This window comes from Salvelinus namaycush, chromosome 24 (genome assembly GCF_016432855.1).
Source record: "Salvelinus namaycush isolate Seneca chromosome 24, SaNama_1.0, whole genome shotgun sequence".
Classification (NCBI taxonomy): Eukaryota; Metazoa; Chordata; class Actinopteri; order Salmoniformes; family Salmonidae; genus Salvelinus; species Salvelinus namaycush.
In genome coordinates this window covers 23,392,444-23,399,831 of record NC_052330.1, presented here as the reverse complement: position 1 = coordinate 23,399,831, position 7,388 = coordinate 23,392,444, and positions in this window count along the sequence as shown.

The following is a 7,388-nucleotide window of genomic DNA, read 5'->3' as shown; positions in this document are numbered from 1 at the left end:
GTGTGTGTGTGTGTGTGTGTGTGTGTGTGTGTGTGTGTGTGTGTGTGTGTGTGTGTGTGTGTGTGTGTGTGTGTGAATGTGTGTGTGTGTGTATGTGTGTGAATGTGTGTGTGTGTGTGTGTGTGTGTGTGTGTGTGTGTGCATGCATGCGGTCATCTTTCTATCTACATCTGTCTGACCTATAGACCACCACCAACTCCTCTACATCTGTCTGACCTATAGACCACCACCAACTCCTCTACATCTGTCTGACCTACAGACCACCACCAACTCCTCTACATCTGTCTGACCTACAGACCACCACCAACTCCTCTACATCTGTCTGACCTATAGACCACCACCAACTCCTCTACATCTGTCTGACCTATAGACCACCACCAACTGCTCTACATCTGTCTGACCTATAGACCACCACCAACTCCTCTACATCTGTCTGACCTACAGACCACCACCAACTCCTCTACATCTGTCTGACCTATAGACCACCACCAACTCCTCTACATCTGTCTGACCTATAGACCACCACCAACTCCTCTACATCTGTCTGACCTACAGACCACCACCAACTCCTCTACATCTGTCTGACCTACAGACCACCACCAACTCCTCTACATCTGTCTGACCTACAGACCACCACCAACTCCTCTACATCTGTCTGACCTATAGACCACCACCAACTCCTCTACATCTGTCTGACCTATAGACCACCACCAACTCCTCTACATCTGTCAGACCTATAGACCACCACCAACTCCTCTACATCTGTCAGACCTATAGACCACCACCAACTCCTCTACATCTGTCAGACCTATAGACCACCACCAACTCCTCTACATCTGTCAGACCTATAGACCACCACCAACTCCTCTACATCTGTCTGACCTATAGACCACCACCAACTCATCTACATCTGTCTGACCTATAGACCACCACCAACTCCTCTACATCTGTCTGACCTATAGACCACCACCAACTCCTCTACATCTGTCTGACCTACAGACCACCACCAACTCCTCTACATCTGTCAGACCTATAGACCACCACCAACTCCTCTACATCTGTCTGACCTATAGACCACCACCAACTCCTCTACATCTGTCAGACCTATAGACCACCACCAACTCCTCTACATCTGTCTGACCTACAGACCACCACCAACTCCTCTACATCTGTCTGACCTATAGACCACCACCAACTCCTCTACATCTGTCTGACCTATAGACCACCACCAACTCCTCTACATCTGTCTGACCTATAGACCACCACCCAACTCCTCTACATCTGTCAGACCTATAGACCACCACCAACTCCTCTACATCTGTCTGACCTATAGACCACCACCAACTCCTCTACATCTGTCTGACCTATAGACCACCACCAACTCCTCTACATCTGTCTGACCTATAGACCACCACCAACTCCTCTACATCTGTCAGACCTATAGACCACCACCAACTCATCTACATCTGTCTGACCTATAGACCACCACCAACTCCTCTACATCTGTCAGACCTATAGACCACCACCAACTCCTCTACATCTGTCTGACCTATAGACCACCACCAACTCCTCTACATCTGTCTGACCTATAGACCACCACCAACTCCTCTACATCTGTCTGACCTATAGACCACCACCAACTCCTCTACATCTGTCTGACCTATAGACCACCACCAACTCCTCTACATCTGGCTGACCTACAGACCACCACCAACTCCTCTACATCTGTCTGACCTATAGACCACCACCAACTCCTCTACATCTGTCTGACCTATAGACCACCACCAACTCCTCTACATCTGTCTGACCTATAGACCACCACCAACTCCTCTACATCTGTCTGACCTATAGACCACCACCAACTGCTCTACATCTGTCTGACCTACAGACCACCACCAACTCCTCTACATCTGTCTGACCTACAGACCACCACCAACTCCTCTACATCTGTCTGACCTATAGACCACCACCAACTCCTCTACATCTGTCTGACCTATAGACCACCACCAACTCCTCTACATCTGTCTGACCTACAGACCACCACCAACTCCTCTACATCTGTCTGACCTACAGACCACCACCAACTCCTCTACATCTGTCTGACCTACAGACCACCACCAACTCCTCTACATCTGTCTGACCTATAGACCACCACCAACTCCTCTACATCTGTCTGACCTATAGACCACCACCAACTCCTCTACATCTGTCAGACCTATAGACCACCACCAACTCCTCTACATCTGTCAGACCTATAGACCACCACCAACTCCTCTACATCTGTCAGACCTATAGACCACCACCAACTCCTCTACATCTGTCAGACCTATAGACCACCACCAACTCCTCTACATCTGTCTGACCTATAGACCACCACCAACTCATCTACATCTGTCTGACCTATAGACCACCACCAACTCCTCTACATCTGTCTGACCTATAGACCACCACCAACTCCTCTACATCTGTCTGACCTACAGACCACCACCAACTCCTCTACATCTGTCAGACCTATAGACCACCACCAACTCCTCTACATCTGTCTGACCTATAGACCACCACCAACTCCTCTACATCTGTCAGACCTATAGACCACCACCAACTCCTCTACATCTGTCTGACCTACAGACCACCACCAACTCCTCTACATCTGTCTGACCTATAGACCACCACCAACTCCTCTACATCTGTCTGACCTATAGACCACCACCAACTCCTCTACATCTGTCTGACCTATAGACCACCACCCAACTCCTCTACATCTGTCAGACCTATAGACCACCACCAACTCCTCTACATCTGTCTGACCTATAGACCACCACCAACTCCTCTACATCTGTCTGACCTATAGACCACCACCAACTCCTCTACATCTGTCTGACCTATAGACCACCACCAACTCCTCTACATCTGTCAGACCTATAGACCACCACCAACTCATCTACATCTGTCTGACCTATAGACCACCACCAACTCCTCTACATCTGTCAGACCTATAGACCACCACCAACTCCTCTACATCTGTCTGACCTATAGACCACCACCAACTCCTCTACATCTGTCTGACCTATAGACCACCACCAACTCCTCTACATCTGTCTGACCTATAGACCACCACCAACTCCTCTACATCTGTCTGACCTATAGACCACCACCAACTCCTCTACATCTGGCTGACCTACAGACCACCACCAACTCCTCTACATCTGTCTGACCTATAGACCACCACCAACTCCTCTACATCTGTCTGACCTATAGACCACCACCAACTCCTCTACATCTGTCTGACCTATAGACCACCACCAACTCCTCTACATCTGTCTGACCTATAGACCATCACCAACTCTTCTGCAATTAATTCCCTTCAACTTTCTCTAATTCCTTGTCTTAATATTGGCTGTCTGCTAAACACAGTCGAGTGTAAATGTTTAATTGTGTGCTGGGCTCTGTTATGTTGTGTTGCTGAGTCCCTGGGGTAATGAGGAGAGGAGATATAGATTGGGCTGGTGGAGTGAGACTGGGGCCCATGCTGCCTCCAGGGCCAATCAATAAGGAGGAACTGTAAATACTAGGTCATGTGCATGGACACACAGACAGAGGTCATCCATTTCAGTGTAACGGTGGTGGTACGGTGAACCAGACTTGTATCATACAAGGTAAAGTTGCCTTGAGACATGATGACTCATGTTAGCTGACCAGGGTAAATGCCTACTGTAGGCTTTTGCTCAGCTGGCTAACACAGTGTTGTGGTACACAGACAACCCAGTCTGTCACATGAGAGCTGCTTCACTTGGAAAGGGGAAGCCTCTTCTGACTACTGAGATTCTCCCCATGTCTCCAATGGCCCAGTCATTCAGTCATTCACTATTCCCTTTTCTGAAAAACAACGGAAATTGATGTTTAGTTTTTTTGTAGGAATTCTGAGAGGCTCACAGTGAACTATATTTGGAAAGATTCAGCAGGTGTGAGACATTTGTGTAGACATTAGTGTTTGCGATTTGAAAACACAAAGCACTTCAAATTCCATTTCACTGTTATGAATTTAAGCTGGATTTGTATTACATTGTCATGCAAGGCTGGGCAGAAATAAGAAACTCCCACTAACACAAAAGGGGGGTGATGATGATACGCTATGCCGCGTCTCTCTCTCTCTCTCTCTCTCTCTCTCTCTCTCTCTCTCTCTCTCCCTCTCTCTCTCGCTTGCGTGCGTGCGCGTTGTAAACAGGGAGGATATTTCTGGTGCTCTTTGGGTGCAGGGGTCCAATTAAATTCCATACTCCTGTGGAGGTACATTGTGGGGCCGTTGGGAGGGATGCAGGGGGCTGTGTGCACTCTACTGCCCCACTGTTGGGGCCGAGGGCCCTGGGGGAGAGAGAGATGGAGGGAGGTGAAAAGAGAAAGGAAAGTCGAGAAAACATTGAGGGGTCGTTTGAGGGCTGTGTGCGTGTGCATACGTGCAGGAGTGTGTGTGTGTTTGTGTTGGGGAGGGGTCAGAGGGGGTAAGGAGGACAGGGACAGGGGTGGGTCGATAAGGGGATGTGACAGCACGGCCTCAGAGCCGTACTAAACATACTATACACATTTCTAAGCACCTTCATGATATGTACTAATGGTCTACTTACTTTAGACAGAAACTAAAGTAGGGTGGTTGGTCATGGCGGATGGGTAGGCGTAGTCTGGGAAAACTGTAGCTATTTAGCTAACCCTTCCCCTAACCCTTATTCTTAACTCATCCAAATTCACCTAACTTTTGTCACTTTAGTTCTCTTAACCTTTTATGTTAATTATCCTAACATTTGTCGTTAGTTCACCACCCGTAATTCTCCTTGTTCTTATGACGCAACCTGGTCTCAGAGAAAGACGCATAGTACTGTACTTCCTCCAAGGTATATGATAAGTTATGTCATCCAATTTGTATGCTATTGTACGCCCGGGTCAAACGCATGATACTATAACATGCTGACCAGACCAGACACGTCGCGTGCGCGAGCGTCGCAAAATACATTTAGAAATCCATGTTATTCAATTATTGCACCCACACTGCTCGCGCGCGCCAACGAGCGTCTGCGACGCCAAGGGCTAAAATAGAACTCATTCCTATTTCTGACACAGATCGCGCTGCAAGTCCTGCCTCTCCCATCTCCTCATTGGTTTATAGAAGCAGGTACCCACGTGCCATTTCCTCATTGGTTTTACCCACGTGGGTGATTGAAAAACGAACTGTTTTGCCGGTAGTCGTGGTAATACAATGAAAGTTTAGATGCGATCACCATATAAGTTAAACGATGAAAAACCCTGGAAGGAGGAGAGATGACTAGAAACGATTCGGTTGGCCGTTTTATGTGTGGATTAATTGTCGGAGTAGAGGTCCTTGTGCATTTCAGATAAAATAACAACTCAATGTTTATATCCCAGGACAAATTAGCTAGCAACAGCAAGCTAGCTAAATAGGACAAATTAACGTTAGCTAACAAGTGCAAGCTAACAAGCTAAATTGCCATACATGTTTTAATGCTTTTCGACCTGTCCCCAAATTAATGTGATTGGTTCAGAGTTTGTTTTGATATTTTAACCTGCGTGTCGTGATCGCGTTTGCTGTGGGGGGGCTAAATAAATTTATGCACGAGAGTGCACGGTGGCGCACGCGCGCAGCCTGTTTGGGTTCCGTGTAAGTCCGCTAATTCGTATTATATTGTACAACCACTATTCCATTCACAATGTAACCTAATGTAACATAACATATCATCCTAAATGGAGTGTCACAGATGTCGTACAGAATAATATGAATTGCCCTGAGACCACATGAGTAATGAGTAGTGGATGCTGGAGTGAGATTTAAAGCTTGTTGCGTCTCACTTTAAAAACTCATACACTTTCTCCAGTCCAGATGATTTGGGATCCTTTGAGCTTCACAAAAGTATGTTTGTCTTACACTTCCCATCCTACAGGAAGAGTGTGGTTAAAATCAATAGCTCTTGGCGAGTACAACAGTATAACAGCTCCAGGAGCTCTGATGTTTGGATGGTTGCTCTACACACAGAACCATTTATGGTCATTCCCAGTGCTGTAGAAAATCCTAAGCCAAAGAAAAAGGATGTTTTAATATATTACAAGTACAGTATTTAGACACCTTGAATTTTTCAACATTTTGCTAAATTACAGCCTTATTCTACAATGGATTAAATAAATGTTTTTCCTCATCAATCTACACACAATACCCCATAACGACAAAGTGAAAACAGGTTTTTAGAATTTTTTGCAAATGTATTAAAAATCAAAAACAGAAATACCTTATTTACATAAGTATTCAGACTCCTTGCTATGAGACTTGAAATTGAGCTCAGGTGCATCATGTTTCCATTGATCATCCTTGAGATATTTCTACAACTTGATTGGGGTCCACCTGTGGTAAATTCAATTGATTCTACATGTTTTGGAAAAGCACACACCTGTCTATATAAGGTCCCGCAGTTGGCAGTGCATGTCAGAGAATTAACCAAGCCATGAGGTAGAAGGAATTGTCTGTCGAGCTCTGAGACAGGATTGTGTCGAGGCACAGATCTCGGGAAAATGTCTATATCATGGAAGGTCCCCAAGAACACAGTGGCATCCAAGCCCGGCAAAACTGAGCAAACAGGGGAGAAAGGCCTTGGTCAGGGAGGTGACCAAGAACTTGATGGTCACTGAAAGAGCATCCGGAGTTTTAAAAAACTCTGGAGTTTCGACAAAATATATTTAAATTATACTTTCAAAAACATGTGCACAAACATTTCTATATACGTTTTGATTTATAATATTATATTGTTCCTCATATTTAGCTTATTCAAATGTTTTGATGTTCATTTTCAAACTGAATAATGTTGTACTTTAAATTACAAATTACATATTACACATTGCACATTTTATTGTTAACATTGGCTGATAAGATGCCTTGGTGAATCAAGGTACACTTTACATATCTAATTACAATAGCTAATGTAGTTTATGAGTATTTCTAAAAGTTTACTTGAAGTACATTATAAATGCTTTTTTTGTAAAGGAAATACAGGAATAATTATTCAAATACCATTTTAGTATATTTCTAAGTCATGAGAAACATACATAAAATGTACTTAAGGTGTATTCTAATATACTAACAATATACTTAAGTACAAAAAAGGTGTCCCAATGTAGATGTAAATATATTTAACATACTTAAATGCTAATAAAATACAAATAAAATAAAATGGGCATTAAATGCATTAAATGTATTTAAAATTGTTCCAATTCAGATACTTTTAAATATACTTCAAATATGTGAATGAAGTATGATTTTAAGTATATTTAAATATATTCATTTTCCCGCTTGGGATGGACAAGCTATAGTTTCTGTTTGTGTTGTGGCTATT